The 22229-nt window shown below is 41.2% G+C and overlaps 1 protein-coding gene across 1 annotated transcript in view; it reads left to right on the plus strand.

Annotated features, from left to right (window-relative positions):
* The window catches only part of magi3b (membrane associated guanylate kinase, WW and PDZ domain containing 3b), a 130002-nt gene that overhangs the window by 44588 nt on the left and 63185 nt on the right, over window positions 1–22229 (plus strand).

Raw genomic sequence — 22229 nt, forward strand, 5'->3', positions numbered from 1 at the left:
ATTTCTCTTACACTGGGCTGTGGTGCAGATCCTCAGATGACTGTCTGAAACAAGCCTTTTCAGCTCCTCTAACTTTAAAGCCATCTTCCATTTAACTGAGCTTTCTTATGAGTTGCTGGTGCTCACAAGATGACCATATTAGGGATATCCCTTCTCATGCCATCACACAGAGCCAAGAGTGGAAAAAAACTGACTGAAACCAGGCATTTAGAGCAGTCTGTCTGTATATATGAACCGCTGTGTGAGGGATATACTGCACACGCATCAACCTTCATGCATTTATAAATGATGTGTGAATGTCTGTCACACTTTTTCTCACTATTTTTTCAAATCATTAGTACAATAATAAAAAAAAATCTCCCTATCTTTATCAACCACCAGATGCCACTTTCCAGCACAGTCTTACTGCTGATACTGGGACTCTTTGGTCACAAAATACAGTACAACTGATTGGAATATAAAGAATTATCCAAAGAGCTCAGGCTTAAACCTAAGAGGAGCGAGCAAGCTGCTTCAACAAACGGTGGACCCAGAGGAATATTTTATTCAGGATGAAGTCCTGACCCATCTTCTCTGTTGCTGCCTCCTGAGGGATCAGGACCAGGCCATATGATATACTGTACTCATTCTCACTAGTTTATTTATCCCGCAAGCAGCATCAGCCTGCATGCTGCCTCACCAGCTCTCCACAACAAGCCAGAAAAAATATCCTATATATCCTGCAATAAAATGCAAGACTTTCAAGGCGAATATTTTAACACTTACATCCTGTTAATCTCCTCGCCCGGTCAGTGTTAGGTGTCAGGGGCTTTCCTACATCATCACAAACACTAAAAAAAAAAAATCCTCTCTCAGTTTGCTAAAGCTCAGAAATTATCTGTGCAAATCCCAGTAAAGGTCTTCCCTTAAACTCCTACATTCCATCACCTCCGGTTATTTTCGCAAAAGGCACACAGCATTCTCATTAGGAGCACAATTATTAATGCAGTCATGTCACTGTTTGGCAGCATTATTGCCAGTCTAAAATGAATTTAACTAAAGACAATAACTCAGATTAAGCCTCTGTAGCAATTAATCATTAAGGGTAACTTTTTTTTTTTTTTTTTGGTTGTTTCAGCAATAATAATCAAGCACTCTGGTAATTTCTGCATGGGAATTTATTGCATCCATCCATTCTCTTCCACTTATCCTGTTCAGGGTCACAGGGGCATATCCCAGCTGTCATAGGGCGAGAGGCAGGGTACACCCTGTACGGGTCGCCAGCCTGACACAAAGAGACAGACAACCATTCACACTCACAGTCACACCTATGGGCAATTTAGAATCACCTGTTAACCCAACCCCAGTAACTGCATGTCTTTGGACTGTTGGAGGAAACCGGAGTACTCGTGGAAAACAGACACAGGGAGAACATGCAAACTCCTCACAGAAAGGCCCGGGCCAGGGTGGATTCGAACCCAGACCCTCTAGCTGTGAGGCAACAGTAAATGAAGTTCAAATAAATTTGTAGTTCAGTAATATTTGAATAGGAATAATTAGAAATATGAAATGATTCATTCACCTTGATTCCTCTGACAGCTAAAATGAATATAAAACACGTCCCCTCTTGCTGTCAAGACAAAAGAGGCTGATGGTTATTATTTCTTGTTTTTCTTCTAATTCATTATCTTGATTATTTTCAGCTAAAATCGAGTCTTTTTTTTCAGTCTAGCGATTTGATTTTCGGGCACAAGAAAACAGTTCAGTTTTGCTGTGCACACACATCGCTAGTCACAAGGGAAAAGCTCGAGCACATCTGATGGATCGATAAATGGCAGGGGTTATGGATTTGGAGTTAATTTGAACAGTTGTCACATGAAATGAACTTTACCTGAGCGGCGGTGAGTCAGATCAGTAATGCAAGAATACGAGTGTTAATTGTCTTTTAAGGTTACATGTTACTGAAAGCTCCAGACAGACATTAGAAGATCCGTAAGGATGCTTGTTCCCGTCGTGTGGTTGTGGACTGGACTTTAATGTGCAGGTAATCATTATTGTGTTGCCTTCATCTTCACAGATTCATGTAAGTGAAGTGCACTCCTTGTTTTTTATGATTTTTCTCTCTTTGTTTTGGATTTGGTCTTGAATGCCTCAGTACATGTGTCCTGGACAGTCATGAGGACTGTTATGTTCTCGGGGCTGAGTCATCTCTTTTCACAGTGTGCGTTTTGAAGCAAAGAACTGGCATTCTGAGGGAAGAAAAACACTAAACATTTAAGAAACAGCATTGAAAATGAATCATTTGTCTTCCTGGTGTATATGTGTGCATTCATATGTGTGTTTGTGGTCAAACCATATGCTTTTCTCGTTGTATTTTAAACTTTAAAGGAAGTTTTCTTTCATTGGCGCCTTTATCTCACTGGAGCACCGAGGCGGTTGTGTTGTAATTCTGGATTCTGTTTTCTTGACTAATTGTTGCAAGGTTGCATTCTTGGAGTATGACGCTGACTTGTTTATGCCTGTATAGCTTGTGCTGTTTTGTTTTGCCCATCGGCTTTGATCAGGTTGAAATTCCACTGAAACATAATTCCAAAAATAAAAATTGACAGCAGCTGACTCATGTGCTGCTCTCAGGTGAGAGTGACTGATCTGAGGAGTATAATACAAAGGGATATGAATGGATTATGTTGGGTATGTTGAGTCTAAAGTCAGAGTTTTCAGTGATATGAAGGTGGGCAGATCACCAGAGTAACTTTGCCTCCTCTGGAGCAGGTAAAGTTTGCGGTGGCATGCTCTAAGTGTGATACAACCTCTCTGCTGAGGGAACATTTTATAGATGCAGCCTGTTGAGTCGTACCTTATAGGCAATACCTACCTCGCATTCAAGCGATGATGCAGAAATTGCATCAAACTTATTATTTTAGTCCCACAGTATGGTTTTGATAGGCAATAGTCAATATTTGAGCAAAAAACTAAAGTACTTTCCAAATTGCCCTCATTACGTGACAGTGTCATCCCAGAATGCACTTCTGGAGTGTACTATTTAATAAACCGAGTTTAAAGTTTAACGCCTCTGATCTGTCGTGTTAAAAATAAACAGCACTGAGAGCACACTGAGGGCTAAAATAAACATATTCCCTTATGAATTAGCAGTTTTCTGGCAGCATTGCTCTCTTGTCTTACTTGCAACACCAGTGCTATTTTTTTCTCTCCTTCATAACTCTCCATGACCTGTTCTTCTGACTGATGTAGGCGGCACTTGAGCAATTCATTTTGCACAGAGGAAGAGTCAAATCACATGTCAAATGTCCCCTTTTATGCGGGTGTGCACAGAACCTGGAGCAGAAAGCCCCGGTTCAAAAAGAAATCTGATAAACGCTGTTGCGATAGCCGGTGTCTCTTGAGTGGCATTTTAGGTTTTGTCAAGAAAGCTAGCAAAAAGATAGCCTGGCTGTGACTTTCTTGTGCGTGCTATGTTGAACATCACTCACTGTCAGGTACATTGAAATATTTGCAGCTTCTGTGGCCGTGCCGTGTTCATTTAGCAGTCCCTTAATTGATGAAAAGGACCTAGTTTTCCTGACACTGTTATTGCCAGTTGAGTCACACCTTCTATATGTATATCCTGTTATTCAGGGTTGTGAGTGGTCTGTGTACAAAGTGCTGCTGGTGTAGAGTTGTGTAAACACTCTGCTCTCAAAAGGTGAACAAGCACCTACCTATACCTGGATGCAGCCAGTGTAGTATACATCTATATATCAGTGGCAACATTTCTCTGCTTCACTGTCACATAGATATATTTGTGTGTATCTTTTGGTGTAAGTCTATTAAATTAAACAGCCTCCTGTCTACCCTAAATGTAAGTGGTCTGCTTTAATAATGGGAGGCTTCTGCCAATGTAGCTATAACAAATGCACCATACAGCTGGACGACATAGCAGTCAAATAAGTTAATTGTTTAATAAAAAAATGTCTCTTTCCAGTTTATCAAATGTACCTGTTACTCTTTGCTTTTCATGTCGCATTATTTTTATCTGGCGCTTCATACCATATCTCAGCATTGGGTAAAAAAAGGATGTCTTTGACTATGTTCTTTAATGTCCCATCTCTTTATATTAGCTTTGAAATCCTCTGGTCCCCCTCTGGGGCTGTGTGAGGACCTTGTCGGGCATCCATTTTCGCTGCTTGTTGGACCAATTTGTGGCTGGCATTAGGCTTTCATTACAGGCCTCCCGGTGCACGCACACCTTGTAAGATGGGACTTAATTAAGTTTATGCTTTCCCTGGCAGACCCAGGGGCTGGCTGCTTGCTTGCTTCTGCTGCCGATTGTTGATTTATGTCGAATCCTCAAGGACAATCTGCTTCCTCTGCCACAGAGCAGGGCAGAAAACAAACACTAGTTCACTGCCAGCTGTTTGGGGATCATATCTCCCAAATACTGTCTCAGCATTCCATTTTTTTTATCTTGTGTCATTCGTTCTTTTGCCTTCCTTTGAGTCAAATTTAGGCTACTGAAATAGCTGAAGTTACAAACACTTGATCTTCTAGTCGAGTATTCTACGCTGCTTCTTTCTCAAGTGTTTTCAAGGATTCTTAGAAGATACTTCATGTTCTTTCCATGTATCTGCGTCGACAGGTAGTACACAAATGCACTTCATATATCGCCGTTCAAGTGGTGGCATTCAGTTAAGCATAATCAACCATATAAAGTTGAAGCTTTCCTCATGAAGCCGGAGGTTATCATAAATCCAGCTGATCACAAGCAACGGCTTTTCTTTCTCCTGGTGGAATGTACAGGGTCAGTAAGTGGGAAATATGAACACAATGTGGCAGAGTGATATGACATTATTGTGACTGACAGGAGGTCTCACAAACAATAGCATACACAGTCAGGGAGGTTTGTATGTGCGGCATCACGTTTCTTTTCAGCTCTTTTATTAATACGAGTGAGTGAAATACTCTATACTAAATATTATAAGTGCTCATGTGTCTGTTTATGTTAATGTGCTTTCGTTCTATCAGTTTGGCTCAAGAATTTCCACAGAAAACCTGCATCTTGTTCATTATAAAGAAAAAGACATTTGTCTGCGCTGGGCTCCGCTTTGATGTGCTCTTCCCTCGCTGTCAGCCACAATAAATGAGATTCATCTAAGAAGCCAAGCAAGACAAATAAATCCAATAAGGTTTTGTCACTCACTCTGTGTGTCCTTCAGTGACGTTCTGTCCTCCTCTTTCCCTCCTCTCTCACGCTCGCTCGTTCCCCTTTCCCTTTATTCTTTCGCTTATTCTTATTCTCTTTTCGCTCCTCCCTAGTGAAGCACAGCAATTGTTTACCTTTTCAGATGGAAAAACGGTACTTGGTTTAATAAGCAAATGCACCACTCCACCACGACGCCACCTCGGGGAGTCTTAAGGAGAGCCTGATTACTTGGCATTTTTGTCTGTATAGGAAGGTACTGATGCTTGTGTAGCGCAAAGCCCAAAAGAGTGACAGAGCAGCAGGATAAGGTCTGTCAGATGCCAACAGCACATCCATCAGCCGCCTTCCTGACACATCTGCCGTGCCTAGGTTCCTGCTCTGAAGTCTGTCAGGCTGCAAGCTTTGCACAGGTTGTTGATGTGCCACATTACGCTGGGCATTGGTACACAAACAAAAACAAAAAAAGCAGAAACGGCTGCTCCCTTTTCATGTGTATTCATCTGCTCATCTTCAGTTCATCTGCAGCATGCTTACGCTACATTCAAGCGTAGCCTTGGCATAGGCTCAAAGAACAGGATCAAACATGTAGATGCACCAGGGAAACACAGCAATAAAGAAAGAGTTGGGTCTCTGCCCAGAAGACTCTTTGTTCATGTCACAGGGTCACTTGCACAACATGTTCTTACAGAAACCGAAAAGTGACTCAGACAGAAGAGAGAGAGGGTGTCGCAGGTTACAAGTATTGGTGTGCAAACTTAGAGCCCATCTGTGATTAAACTGCTTTTTTGACACTAATTAGAAATGTTGACGTGAGCACAGCTGGGACAAGACTTGAAGGAGCAGAGCTCTGTGCAGACAGGTTGCTGCTGGTGAAGCTGAGAGGTGAACTGAAAAAAGTTTGTTGTAACAGTGCGACGAAGCCAAGCCCGTGTCCTCCCCAGCAGAGGATTCTTGTCGTACTAATTAGCTTTGATTCTAGGGTGCAGTGTAAGAGCGGCACTTTAGCTGTTTGTACGCAGCGGTGCTTTGAAAACCTGGTGTGTAATGTGACTGAGAGTATTGCAGGGCCCCAATACAAAGACACTGCACGGATTATTGTTTTAAAAATGGATTTGTTATTCTGGCTCACTCATATGTGACTAACTGTTCTTATTTGTTTGTTGGGAATGACGGCAACATGGGGATATACTAGCTCCTCAGTCAACATTCCTGTGAGAATATTCCTGTGAAATATTAAAAACAACACTCAACAAGTTAATGACTTGTTTGACGGAGTAATTAAATAAATCAGCCCCATTTAATAATTCATCTGTGTCACACATATGTTTGCTGTTTCCTCGATATGCCAAAGATAAAATGAATCTTTTTTCACTGCATTTTAGCTAAAATGTCAAAATGTTATGAGCAATGATGAAAGCAGCTTTAAAAGAAAAAAAAAAAAACCATACCTGAAGCATTGACTGTGGTGTGGCATGTCTGCTGGGATATTTCTAAAACCTGGTGTAATGGGAAGTCTTTCTTTGAGGTGAAAAACACTGCAGGCTGTAATGATATTTAATAATCTCAACTGGAACTGCAGGATGTTCTTCAAGCATGTGTGCACAGAAAAACCGCATTGATTTCATTATTAGCTACAAGTGCGGTTTTAGCTTTCGTCCCCTGACTCACTGAATAAACCAGATGTGCATTCTTGCGTCTCTGTAGAGCAGTAAGAACATCTCTGAACATATCGAGACACCCACAGAATTAGGATCCATTAATCAAACTGAATGAATATGCAACAGGGGCTGCTAGGATGCAGCCTGCTGTCTGTCTGGCTAACAAGGCTGGTATCCTGCAGCGTCCCACTGAAAACAAAGATATATCTTTTTCAATGGACTGAGCTCTGAGCAGGAGGCGCGCTATAGGCTATGTGCTACTGCGCTGCATTAACTCTCTCTTCTCGTTCCTTCACTCTATCTAATGCTGATACTTGCATCTCCTTGTTCATTTGCTCACTGACCAGCAGCATTACTATCAATAGCGAAACAAACAGGGAGCATGTTGGTGTGCGCAGACAAACTGTTACCAAAGTGCAACAAAAATCCAGGTCTTAATTAAAAAGCATCCGAGGGACTTAACAGCAGTGGTAGAGCCCGAAGTGTCTCGCATACACCTACAAAATATTTGCTCTCCACAAGCCAGATCCAGCTCATCCTTTTCCCAACAATAAATAGATTTACACTGAAGGGTTGGTGTTTTGATACACTGGAGGGATTTGGGGCACTTCACAGTTGCACAAGTGCAAGTGGTCAAATTGGGACCTCGAGAGAGTGAGGCGGAGAAACTTTTTATCACGCTTCAAACATTTCTAGCAATTGTGCATTTTGAAAAGTGTCAAGGGAGGGAAACTCATTTCATTACAAGACATTAGGAAATACAAGCATGCATCTAAAACAGAACTGCTAGAGAGCTATTAACTGATTATATCCCAAGGGATAGAATCTGCTATTGGATTGAAGACCATTTTTCACAAAGAAGATGAATGTTGTTGGGCATTTTGGGTTCTGTTTTTAACTAACTGCACTCTGTGCTGCATTCTCCCTTATTGCTCCCAGTCATGGCCCCTACGAGAGCATTAGAGATTTTTAACTAAAGCAGTTCATAGTCAGTTTTATTTTAGCATTCCTGCAGCACAGTCAATTTTTGATAACTTAGCCAATATTTAAGCATAAGTTTAAAAAGTTATGTGGTAATGTAGAAGATACGAAACACTGATTCAATTTTCTGTTTTCTGAAGAATGTATGATTGTTACTTTTAGACTAATTTAATTATTTGATCAATAAATGAAACAGTAATAAATCAGTGGCCTTTAAAACCTTCACAGCAGTAAAAGTTTAAGGTGCTAAAACTTGTAGAAATACTGATGTGCTCTTTATGTGTTAAGTAGCAAACTATGTTTTTCCACTTTGTAACAATTTTTCGTTATTTAACAAAAAAACATGACCCATTTTAGATGCACTACAGCGTAACTCTTGCAAGATTAAATAACCTGAATATTGCCACGATAAAAGATAGTAAGGCGTCATACTAAGCTCTGTTGCAACTCTCGCTTCAGGCTACATTGTGCAGATGATGCTTCTGTAGATGCCAGTGACCTTTCTGCCCTTAATGTGTTAGTTGTCCAGAAAAATAACCATCATTCTACATCAGTTACATCTGTTACAGCAATATGAAATCACATGTGCAACGTGGAGACTTGACGTGTGATCGCAAAGAGGTTTGTCACCGTGTAATAAATAATAAATAAATGTTAAATATGGCTTTAATTGGTGTCATCAGTCAAGGCAGTATTAACCTGGTTAGAGGGAACAGTTATAAAGCTGTATCTGGGCCTCTGTCACACACCAGCCAATAAGGACTCTGCCTCCCGAGTGCTCGGAGGAATTCTCTGCCTCAGCTGCAGGGCTTTTCTGTGTTGAGGGCTCCAAAACCTGTGTTATTGAAAACACTGTTATCTTCCCACTGCCTTTGGAGTGTGAGTCGCATGAAAAAAGACACATAAGCCTGGCTTTCCATGTAAATCACCGAGGATTACATTTAAAGTGACATACGGATGATCAATATGTCTATGTTATCCCCCTCCTAACAGTCTCACACTATGGCTTTTGTAAGTTCATCACTTCATATTCTCCAGAAATAAAAAAAAAAAATCTGACCTACTTTAAGTTGACTATTTTCTCACTGTTTCTGTGAGCAAGAAGGGGAATCTGGGGGTGGGCAACTGCAGAGCTCATCTCCCATGCATTTGTGTTTCATATGCAGTCTCAAACTTGTAACTGGCACAATTTTTAGAATATGCACACGCTGTGATTCTTGCATGCCTCTAAACCCAATGAATCGCTGTTAAACCAGCTGTTTTGGGTTTTTTTTTTTTGCTTAATTGTGCACCTTCTTGCTTTATTAAAAATGGCTTATTGGTTTCACAGAATGTTCATCTACAACTATACTCACATAGAAAAGTGCTGAGAGAACTTGTTTCTCTCTAAGAATGGAAGACAGCGTACAGAATAGTGGCTGTGATTCTCCTTGTGGTTAAATGGAGCCAGCAGATTTTGATCTGTGCCATCATTGTTTCATCACATTCGTCAGACCAGACAGGCATCCACAGAGTCGAAGCAGCAGCAAGCAGGTGACTGGTGTGCCCATTAGGCTCCTATTCCCTTTGACCACTGAGACACACCGCAGAAACATAACAGTCACTGGAGACAAAGATCTTGTCGTAATAGAAGAGTTTTCACAAAAAAATGAGCCATCAGTCTGACGTGTACCCTTTAGATGCAGCATTGAAATGTCATCTATTACAATGCTAAATGTCCAACTTGGATGACTCATTAAGTCAAGGCTGCAGGTTGCAGAAGTTTACGCATCCAGTCCATCGGATCATATAGACTACAGTAAAATAAAACCCATTCAGATGTCTATATACACACAGAGACATTAATTACTACACCATATCCCATTTATTATGGCAGATGGAGTGAGTCTCACTGTCTCTACAGACATCTGCTATAAGGAGGAACTGCGTGCACTGTGTGAAATCTAATGCATCCTCTGACCCTGATGAATCAGACAGTGAAGAATGTGTTGGTCAGCTGAGACAACAGGTTTTAATCCTGTCCTGCATCATAACCACCGCAGGGACAGTGAGACATCCATCTACTTTATTTTGCCACCACTCCATGGTATATGCTAATGCTAGAGAAAGGCCTAGGGTATTCTGGAACCATTTGCCTACTGTTTTCCTGCACTGTGTGTTGTATATTTGTGTTGTTTAGTCTTAGCACCCAGTTCTTGCCAAAAATTGTGCAAAATCAAGCGTAAGCTCTCCACTAATTGGCTTCAGTATAAACCCAACACGGGGACTCGTAAACATGCAAAAAGGTCCAGGTTAAGTGGTACAAAAATAGAAGCTAATGATTGATAATGGCCTCTTTACCCATTACATGCCTTTTTAAACAGTGGTACCAATCACAGGAGTATATGATGAAAATGCCTCACAAATGGAGAGAAAAATCCAGGCCACCTTATTTTGGTAGGAAAATAATAATGTTGTCTGAGATGAGCACAGTGTAAATAAGCAGACCACAAACTGGCAGCTAAATTATGCGCTGAACCTTCACTGAAAGTCAGGACACATGGCTTCTGCTCTCTGCTTCATTCTGCACTGATTTGACAACAACATAGTGACACCATAAAAGCTGTGTGTGTGTGTGTGTGTGTGTGTGTGTGTGTGTGTGTGTGTGTGTGTGTGTGTGTGTGTCTTGAATGATCAACTCATCACTTGGTTTATGAGGGCATAAAGAGAAGTAACTTCTGGAGCATCTTTGCTTGACTGTGATTGGCCGAGCCATATGCCAATCAGCTGACGTGAAGCTCTGTACTTTCCAATTCAGTTCTGCCAAACATGCCTGGCTTTTGCTCAGATTTGGATTTTCAAGGCTCAGTGGTGGAAAGAACAGTGAATCCAATTCCAAACATATAAATAGATCTTCAAAACGGATGGTTTGTAGTCTGCACAAACATATTACTCTGTTCAGGCTGCTGCTGCCTCTACAGGGAACCCACACTTAACCATTATCATGGTCTTCTGGTCTGGTTCAGTCCATCATACCTTATATATGCTTCTGTCAGTCCACACAGCCAGGAGACCACATTATTCCACCTCCATGAATGTTTGAGCTTCGAGGTTCCGACTCTAGTCAAAGGGAATGACCTCTGGCCAGATGTCAGTTGACCTTAGCCTCTTTATGCAGACATTGTCATTCCCTCTGGTGATGCTGCCAAAACAATACAAGTGCACAGAGAACTGCAAGTGTTTGTTGGCAAATTTGTGAATTTACAGGCTTCATTGCTTGTTAGTTAGGAGTGTATGAGGTGCTGTTTCAGTTAAGTCAACCTTGACAGTACTTTCTTTGGGCTTAGTACAAATAGATACCACACATTTTGTTCTTGTCATTTCTCCATTTGTTGAAGACAGTGAGCAAAAAAAGTAATGGAGTCCCCATGGAGATGGGCAGCCTATATGGCTCTCCTGTGGGGGGAGTTGTACTGGATGGATAATGTCACGGACCAGTGCTTAAAGAAAAGGAGGATACCAAAAGAGGGGTGTGAATGGAGTGAAAAGAAGATAGAGATACAAAGGAATATGATTAAGAGCAGGACTACAGATAGGAATCGCTAAACTGAAGCATGTGAGCCATCAGTGTAGTTTACATACAGTACATACTGTACATTTATGCAAGTTCTCTCTTACTCATCACAGCCCTTAGTGCTTAGGTGGCAGGTATTAAATTAAGCAGATCTGTCATTCACATGCTGTCTTATGCTCATTAACCTCATTGTGCATTAATCGCTCTCTTGAAATAATTGTCTGTTGAATCACTAACAAGGGCATATTACCTGTGGACTGTTTTTTTTTTTCTTTTTTAATTAAGCATCTACCCTTAATTACAGAACTCTATCTCAAAAAAGGTTTGCTTTATATAACGCACTGTATATATGATTTTATGATGTTCATTTTGGATTCAGACATCAAAGAGCAGTTGTCATAAGGGGTGCAGGAAGTGGAGCCAAATGCGGGATTCTCAGGGAAACCAGGTAAACATAAAACTGAGATTTTTATTGAAGTAGAAAACCAAAGTCCACAAAGTGCAAAAATCCACCAAAGAAAACAACAAATTCCAAAACATGAATTGAGCAACACAAGGGAGGTTAAACAGACACATTGACAAAGACTGAAGGGACACTGAGACCATCAGTACACGCGGGAGGTAATCAAGGGAATACGAAACACCGGGGTAACAACGCAGCTGAAAGCAATGAAGATCAAGCCAAGTAAAACTAAAGGCAAAGCACAAGAGACAACAGACCACAGGAAGTAACTAAGAGAGAAACAGAGAGACGAAGATTTGACAAGACACAAGGAGACATTAGGAAAGAATCAATTTTAAACTGCAACTCTAAACATTAACAAACAAGGATCATAAAATATCAAGAACTAAATAATACTAGAATGCACATGGAAATAAACAGAATATCAAAACCAGCCTGACATCAATCAAAAACTAGGAGCAGTTCAAAGAAACGCATAATCCAAAAAACATAGAAATCCTAACTGCAATTACAGAAACACAGAAAACGTCAGACCTGAAAAAAAAAAAATGTAAAGCAAGGATTCAGAAGAACAACGCTCACAAACCATGACAGCAATTTTTATTAATTCTTTTTTTTTCTTCTTCTTCACGTTTTTGATTCTATAACTTTGACACTTATAAAGAAGCTCTGAATACATCAGAATGATCGCTCGTAAGAGAAGAAAAATGTGGGTGACAGGCAAGCAAGAAAGCTTTGATGGCAATATTAGGAGTTCCTTTAACTCCCTGTGTGTGTGTGTGTGTGTGTGTGTGTGTGTGTGTGTGTGTGTGTGTGTGTGTGTGTGTGTGTGTGTGTATTAGTCCCAGGAGAGGCCACACAGTCTCTATGTGCCTCCCTGGGAGCAGAGAGAAATGGGGGCGGCATGCATGTACTTGTTCCCCACACAGATGGGAAAACATCAATCCACAGGTGACACACACACAGACACATACACACAGAAACACTGTGCTCTACTGTAGTGGCAACAGAACTGTAGGGGTGTGTGTGTGTGTGTCTGTCTGTGCTTGTATGTGTGCATACATATGTGTGTGAGACACAGTAAGTAGGTCATGCATCCCAGAGTGAGAAAATAGATTCACATTCAACTTAAATCACAGAAAATGAGTTAGGATTCTTTCCCCACGACGAGAAATGTTTTTCAGTTACCACAAAGGGCAACCTGCTTGGCTCACTTAGTGGGTTTTGAGGTCGCGCATTTGTTTGTATTCAGATGCTGTTTTTGTTGTGTATGGTTTTTTTTACATGTAGTCATGTTCTTGTCTTACTGCATGTTCTTTCAATGAGTCTACTGTTCTGGCCAATGTGTGGAGCTTGTTTCTGATTTTGAAGCACAGTTGCAGGTCCTGTGGGGGCATGAAGGAGTATGAACCTCTGATTGGACGAGTTCCATTTTCATAAAAAAAAAAAAGAAAATTCTGGAAATCAGAGATGTACTGCACTGAGTAGAGGGCACACCATAGAGTAGACGTTACCTTTTAAGGCACTGTGGTAATAAGGACATCATAGTGTGTGTGTGTGTGTGTGTGTCTGTGTGTGTGTGTGTGTGTGTGTGAGAGAGAGACAGAGAGAGAGAGAGAGAGAGAGAGAGAGCCATGTAGTGTGTTAATGGCCTGGGCTCCATCTATTCATTAATGAATAAAGTGAGCTTGTTTTATTAATGGGCAAACCTTCTTGCTGTCATCTCACATGAAGAAGGTTCAGGGTTCAAACCTGCTGCTTGACTTGGAATTTACATGTTCTCCATCTGCCTGGCTACAGGCAACCGTTCATGGTCCAGGAACAGGCTCAAGCCATCCCATGACCCTGGCTGGATAAGCAGTTAAGAAAATGGATGGGATGATTTATTAATAGAAGCACAAGTTTATTTATAACCTACTACATGGGTTATAAATATTTTCAAGTAGACCTTTCAATGAATGAAAAATAATTAATTTGCTTTAAGTAACATGGATTATTTTATCTTCTTCAAACTCAACCTTGGAATAGTAAAGGTGCCCATCCAAACTTATGATTGTCTGTGTGGAGTTTGCAAGTTCTCTCTGTGCCTGTTTTAAAATTGTTAAATTAATTGATGGTTCTAATTTGACCATAGGCGTGTACGTGAGAGTGTATGGTTCTGAGGATGACGACTGATGATCAGTTTCTCTGTGCCGGCCCTGTGATGAACTCGTGGCCTGTCTGTGGTGTGTGCTTCCTCTCGCCCTATGTCAGCTGGAATAGGCTCCAGCAACCCTCCCACAACCCTTAAGCTGTGTCCGCACTGGAAGCAAATCACTGCTCACACATCGCTGTGAAGCCGAATACTCGTCCTTTGCAGACATTCCAGGCTTCAGTTGCCTAGGTGACCCTCTAGTTACTACCAGGTCATATGTCCAATAATGGTAATCTTCACTCTAATTGGTAGTCACTTGAGTCGCCTGGAAATTGAGAAAAGTTTAACTCGGGTCCTGCCTGCTTTCCATCACATTTTGCCCGTAATCACTTGTAGTCACTGAATGTCGTTCACTTTCTATGGTCTCTGGTCACCATGTCGCTTCTAATGTGGATGCAGCCAAAGCTGGATAAACAGTTAAGAAAACAGATGGATGGATGGATACTAAGTGACTTCACTGGATACCTGCATATGTACACTATTTACTGATAGTGTACATATGCACCCACATTGCGGAGTATCTTCAACTAATCATTTCAAGACTGAATCGATAGTCAATAGCAAATCATTGCTTTCCTTTTTACATAAGTCTGTAGTTGTAACTAATCCTTGACTGAGTAACTATGACATGCTCAGCTTGCTCAACATGAAAAGTATATATTTTGAGTTTTTAACTGTAATTTTCTGCCATTATTTGAAGTAAATTGAAAATGATGAAGAGAGTATCATGTCTGCTGCACCTCTGATTCATCATTACAGTTGAGTGTGTTTTTTTTTTTTTTTTTTTGTACCTATAACCACACCCAGCAGAGAAAACACAGTGTACTAACACACAGTGCCTGGAATACTATTCTGCAAACAAGAAGTTATGAAATAAATTTAAAGCATCTTGGTGTGGGCACCTGTGTGGCTGACTAAACCTGACCTCACTGAAAATGCCATTTGTTGTGGTCACGAGTTAAAAGCTGCAGATGAACCTGGCGGAGCTGATGGATTGCACGACTGGAAAGACAACCTATCCAGCTGGTTATGTAGCCAAGAATGATCTAGAAATTCCCCCAAAAAAGTTAGAGAGCACCACGGAAATTTGTCCCTCTTTTTTTTGGTGAAGAATTTTATATTCACAAATGGGAGTAAGCTGTTGTGTTCCTTACTGTTATAAATTTTTAGAGTCCCTCATTATGGGAAGCACTGGAGACAGTAAATGACAGCTTGAAAAACTTTCATGTCTCACCTTGTACAATTCACTGTTAAATGAGTTTTCTCTGTCAAAAAGTTTGTAGTGTTGTTAGAAAATGCCTTGAGGCAGTTCTGAATTTAGATGATTTTATGCAGTTCTTTCATGAATTTCACCCAGCAGCTACTTTACCCTGGCAGAGCGTGTTGACTCTGATTTTGCTGTAGCAATATGTATTCACCTTGTAGAAAAATAACTATTCTCAGCTTGTTTTACAGTATAGGTGAGGATTTAAATTAAAGTATATATAATAGTTGTCTGTGTATAGCAGTGCTGTGGCATAAGAGCAAATAACTGAATGAGAAAGTGTTTGGGAGACTTTAAAAGAATTCTGTAGTGGAGAAAACAACATGGCCGCCTTAGCAGTTTCAGGATTGTTTAGTTAAACAGTGACATCATTTTACCTCGGCTGCAGTTCATGCAGTTTAGTAATCATTTTTATCACTCATATTTTTATTATTTTATTATTTATTGTCTGAGGCACCTAGAAAGGAATGCATTTTAAATTTCGTTGTGCAACTTCTGTGTACAATGACAATAAAGATTCTGATTCTGATTCTGATTCTGATTCTGATAAAAATTTGATTTTCATTTTTAAAGTTGGAATTTCAAAAAAAAAAAAAAAAAAAAAAGCAGATGCAATTATCATTTCAGTTGAATTGCTTTCTAGTACCACAGATAAATGAATGTACATGGAATGTTAAATAATAATTTTCATGCCACTCTGTGCCATGAAACCAGGAAACTGCATCCCGTTCTTAATCTATAGGGTTTAATGTGATGTCAGCCCCAGCTATAGCAGCTTCAACTCTTCTGGGAAGGCTTTCCACAAGGTTTAGGAGTGTGTTTATGGGAATTTATGACCATTTTTCCAGAAGCTCATTTGTGAGGTCAGACACTGATGTTGGACAAGAAGGCCTGGTTCACAGTCTCCACTCTAGTTAATCCCAGAGATGTTTGGGTCAGGACTCCGTGCAGGCCAGTCGAGTTCTTCCACACCAAACTCGTTCATCCGTCTTTATGGACCTGCTTTGTGCGCTGGTGCGCAGTCATGTTGGAACCGTAAGGGGCAATCCACAAAACTGTTCTCACAAAGTTGGAAGCATGAAATTGTCTAAAATGTCTTGGTATGCTGAAACATTAAGACTTCCTTTCAGTGGAACTAAGGGGCTGAGCCCAACTCCTGAAGAACAACTCCACACCATAATCCCCCCCCACCAACCTTTACACTTGGCACAATGCAGTCAGACAAGTACCAAACCCAGACTCATCCACAGATTGACAGAGAAGTGTGATTTGTCACTCTAGAGAACACACCTCCACTGCTCTAGAGTCCAGTGGTGGTGTGCTGCATCCAGCACTTTGCATTGCACTTGGTGATCTAAGACTTTGATGCAGCTGCTCGGCCATGGAAACCCATTCCATGAAGCTCTCTGTTCTTGAGCTAATCTGAAGGCCACATGAAGTTTGGAGGTCTGCAGTGATTGACTCTGCTGAAAGTTCCTCTCTTTACTATGCACCTCAGCCTCCACTGACCCTGCTGGTTGATTTTACGTGGCTTACCAGTTTGTGTCTGAGTTGCTGTCGTTCCCAATTGCTTTGATTTTGTTATAATACCACTAACAGTTGACTTTGCAATATTTAGTAACAAGGAAATTTCATGACTGGACTTGTTGGTGACATCCTATCACTGTACCACACTGGAATTCAGTGAGCTCCTGAGAGCGACTCATTCTTTCATATTGCTCGTAGAAGCAGCCTGCATGCCTAGGTGCTTGATTTCATGCACCTGTGGCAGTGGAAGTGATTGGGACACCTGAATTCAATCATTTGGTTGAGTGAGTCAATACTTTTGTAATATAGTGTATATGAAAGAGCGAGACAGAAAGAGATCTGCATATATCTAGAGTTCTGTTTAGGAAAATCTGGTGCATCACTGAAAGTACATCTCACACAGCTCTTTGTGTCTCCCCAAGTCTATTTAATTACAAAGAAAATCTCACAGTATTATTGCTTCCCCTTAATTCAAGTTTGATTCTCTTGAGTTATGATAAATGTTGTTTTGAGCGAGTCAATACCTTTGCTGAGAGTCAGATCAAGTTGATCTGTGAAACGTGTTTTTGAGGAGTCAAAAAATCTTTCCTCAGCTTTTATCTGGCAGACGGGTCTAATTGATTGAGAGCTCAGTGGGCTAGATAGAAACTGAATGTATAGTACTCTGAAGGCTACTTTAAAAAAGTTTTAGTAACTGAAATCATAGACTGTCTAGAGTAGACAGATGAAAGTAGCATCATGACAGTTTTATGTAAAGCACCATATTGGTAGCGTAAAACATTTAAGTGCTTGTTTCTTATGGGACTTGCAATGAGCCAGATAACCTTTTGTATCTTCCTTTTTGTCCACTGGCAAAGGAAATGTGGCCCATACAGGTTGTGGATCCTAGCCCATTTCAGCCAGTGTCAGCCTTTTAACACCTTAGTTGGACTTAAAGGTCACTTCCCTAACAAATCTCCTCATACATATTCATCCCTGCTCCTCTTCAATACGTAGCGTAACGAAAGCCTAAGCATTTCTTTTATACCCTCATTTCTCACTCTTAACTGGAGGAAACCGGCCTCTGCTTCATATCCTCCTTGTTTGAGGCCCCCAGTTCTCGTCTTTTCAGTCAGTCGACTCCTTCAAGGAGGCTGAGTTAGCACCCTCAGAGGATCCTAAAATGCTTGTTTGGCCTTCAGGAAGAGTGACGTGGGGAAGATGGAGCTAAAAAGTGGGCTGCTGAGCTAGTGGGCCAAGAAATCTACTTTAACTCTTCTCTCTGCCCTCAACATTACTTCTGCATCATCAAACTACCCCCTAATTAGCAAGTAATGTATTATGGATGAACTTCTAATGGATCTGTAGAAATAACTACATGGACGCGCGTGTGTGTGTGGGTGTAAATTTCTGTGCAGATACCAACTCACTAGTGTCGTATCAACCATGCATGCATTAGTAGCTACATGTGCATGCCCACATCCAACGCCTTTGTTTTATCATATCTACATGCATGTGGTTCCAAGCTGTTGCATTTCACCATCAGCGTTAGTATCTGGTGCGGCCCAGCTCATTAAAAGCACCCTGCACTCAAACCACAGGCAAGAACAGAAGAGTAGTGGATAATCTCATGAAAAATGTAGGGGAGCAGCAGCCTTATCTCTCGGGCCCTGTGCTGGGGTGGTTTGTGTGCTGCTCCAGCCCTTTGATGTAGTCCATTGATCTCCCCTTGCTGACATGTTCTCCCAGGCCCATGGCTGCACCAGCCAGAGGGGTGATTAGCCTTATTAGTGTAATGGAGGGGAGTGAAGGGCTTTAGAGGTGGAAAAGATGGAGGAGAATATAAGAGGAGGAGATGAAGAGGGGAGGAGGGATGTTTGGCCATTGCAGAAGATGATCAAGCTGTAGCACACAAGATTTTCTGCCTGTAATCAACAAGAAGGAGTGTAGGGGGGCAGCTGCAGCAGTGCGAGTCACTTGGTGACTGGGTTGGGTTAAAGTGCAGCACTGCAGTCCTTTGTTATACTGCATGCCTCAGTGCCATTATTTATCATCTGTCTCAGAGGATGAGTGCTCCTGTAGAATGCAGGATTGTGACATTCAAGGAGGAGTCGAGTGGATTTGGCCACATTTATGCTGAAAACTATGAAAAATCCTGGAGCTCTGTGGGCTTTGGTTTAGCTGCCAGCTGGTGTTTCTGAGAGCAGCGTGCTATAGTAGACATTATTTAACATGAAGAGATAGGTCAGCAGCGGGAAAGCAAAAAAAAAAAAAAAAAAAAAAAAAAAAAATGGCTGCAGGAAACCGTTGGCCAGTAGAACTGTAGTTACATTACTGCTACACCGGCAGTGTTGAGACCAGTGAAAGCATGTAGAGGTGGATAAACATAAAGAAAAAAAAACTATATTTTTCCTCTATAAGTTGCTGCATGGCACTTACTAAAAGCTGGACATATTGTAGAGGGAGCCATTAAGTGTTATTTTGAAAAGATTGTTCCTTATAACAGACTCTGAACGTGTGCTTTCTCAAGCAAGAGCCCAGATTGAGCAAAATGATTTCCTCTGGGCCACAACAAGGCTGACCACTCCTTCTCTATGACTTCCCCATCATTTACTGCACAAGCATGTGGATAATGGCTGTGATTTACTGCCATGCATACACTGCCAATCTAGCTGGTGTAGTGAATTCCATTAAAGTGCTTTGGTTACAGTGAGACAGCTAAGTGGTTCAATATCCCTGCTTTCCAGACACTGCACTATCACACAGAGACGCCTCCCCAGCTACTGTGAAACCAAACATGTGCCTCGCTATGGAGAAGGTGGCCACAGAGGGAGAGAAGCAGCAGAGCCTTTAAGATGATGTTGTTTGTGGCCGTAGAGAGCAAACAGTGTGCAACAGAATTGCTGAAATTGTCTTTACGCCTTTCTTTTATTGCCACCTCCTCCTCTTTCTGGCGTGAAGTTTTTTGATACCTGTGTAGGGTTTGATTGCTTGTGTATGTCTGCGGTACCCTACAGACAGACATGGGCATGCCACAGGGTCAAGAAAAACATTGCAAAGCACATAGCTGATGCCGGTAGGAGTAAACTAGCCTGTCACTCATACCCTTGTCTTCCTCGCCAGTGTCAGCCTCCAGTTAGATCAACCTCACAGCCCTGCTTGGCACAGATTCTGCATCTCTGTAAAGTACAAAAAAAAAAAAAAAGTGTAATCACTGCAATAGTGTGAACCAAAACTTCAGCACAGGTAACATCAAGATCTGGGATTAATCTGCTTGGCTGTTTGTCCGTCTGTGGCCTTGCTTTGATAAGTTTCTGAATTTGTTGACAAAATTGCAGCATAAATAAAAATTTAATTACCCACAAGTGCAAAGTCGTTGCTTTTAGTTACTTAGTTCTTTAACTCTCACTATGGTAGCCTCAGGGATGCCAAAAACAAGCAAGCACTGGGTGCACAGTTTTACAATGCCATTAATCCCACCTATGGAACAGAATGGACAGTTGTTGCTCTTCTTGCCTCACTCATTGGCTGATGGGTTTTTTACACATCACAATGCCAAGCCAATCAGGGGAGTTGAGAAATTTAAAGGTCTGGACTCGGAGAAGAATAATAGCTATAGCCAATGGTATTGCTTACTTCCACTCTGCAGTCACTTGCCTACTTTCCCATTAGGGTCTTGAAGAGGTTGCTTTTAGGACAGTGGAAATATTCTCTGACATTTTTCAGTTTTAGTCATAGTAATAGTAGTAGTAGTACCAGTAATAGTAGTCAGCGCTGTTTCTATTTTTGTATTTTATTATTTATTTATATATTTATTTATTAACCTCGGCTTGTTTGTATACTTTTGAAAAAAAAAAAAATTTGCCATCATTTTGTATTTTAACTCTATATAATGCTCAAATTATATATTAATCAAATATTAAGTGCTTTCCTCGTTGGAAAACCTTTTCAGCGCTCCTTCAGTAGAGTGCACATGGTGTTGAAATATTTTGCCCAGGTTGGATGCAACATTACCGTCATTTGAAAAAAAAAATATTTAAAAAAATAAAAATATTTCTAGCATAGTACACACAGTATAATGATCAACACCTAACTTTTTTGTCTGCTTCTTTTTAGCAACCACACGTTCTCAGATGGCATGTTGTGAGAATAAGCAAGTCTTCTTCTCTCAGTTGTTTTCACTCTTTCTTTCTTCCCAGTTAACAGCTCTCAACTCACACACACACATTCACACACACACGCATGCGCACGCATGCGTTTTGTCACCCATGTTGCTTTATCGCCGATAGACCGTGAAAAGAGACCTTTTTTTTTTAATGAACAGAGTAAACACTAACAGGACGGCAGTCTGTCTTTGCTGGGGACCTTTTCCTTTTCCAGCAGCCTGTCAGCCCTTTGCTGTATCACACCTCAATAATCTTGGGTCAATTGCTTTGACCAAAGCACCTGCTGGCTGCAAGATTGCCTGCTATCATTTTAATGGATCGCCACTCTAGATACACTTTAATTATGCCTTACTTCTGACACGCTGCTCCGAATGTCAGTTTTTCTTTAAATAGGTTTAAAAGTGTTGGAGAGGTAGGAAGTTTTAAGAGAGATGCCCTTTCTTCCCTTTCCTCTTAAAATCTGCATCTGGCCGATAGTACGGGCAGTAAGTATTTGCTGAACCATGACATTTTGTTTCTTCTCTCACAGCTATTTTCTCATGGTGGCCAGGCTCTTGCTGTGACACGATGACAAGCTGTGTCATGGCCCTGTAGCAGGACATGATTTACACACATACTCACGAGGACACCAACATGCAAAGGGCACATGTTGTGAATGCACACACATTAGGAAACACAGGGCCATAAACACCTAATATACCCACTGTTGATAGAGAAAAAAAAATCATAATCAGACAAGTGTGTTAGTTTACCCCTAGGCCCCCAAGCTGAAGACTAGCATCACATACCAGCTTCGTCTACTGCACACCCGCAATTGCCTGTGACACAGATTGGGCACCGTGGCAACCACATCTGTCGGGCAACATCAGCACCGCAGTGGGAGGAAGCATGGGTGGTCTTTTGCTCTAAATTCAACTGATCCGTTCCTCCTCTTCCTCCACTCTTGTCCTTGCTGCAAGAGTGCTAGGAGATGCTTCAGTCCAACAAAGTAGACTGTCTCCACCCGAGAGCACTGACTCATTTGGTTTTAGTGTGAGCCAGTCAGTGTTTGTTGGAACCACTGCAGGGTAACATAAGTTCAAGTGCCATAATTTGTTTTATTTATAAGCCTAGCAAATGCACTGGTTATTTGATTTCTAGCAGTACTTCAGCCGCGTTAAGTATCTACTACTAATTCCACTCTTTGTTTTTATTTTTATAAAGGGGTTTACGGGATGTTTTTAATGCGGCACCATCAATAGTAAGTTAACTATAAAATGGCAGAG

Source organism: Archocentrus centrarchus, chromosome 5, assembly GCF_007364275.1.
Source record: "Archocentrus centrarchus isolate MPI-CPG fArcCen1 chromosome 5, fArcCen1, whole genome shotgun sequence".
Classification (NCBI taxonomy): domain Eukaryota; kingdom Metazoa; phylum Chordata; class Actinopteri; order Cichliformes; family Cichlidae; genus Archocentrus; species Archocentrus centrarchus.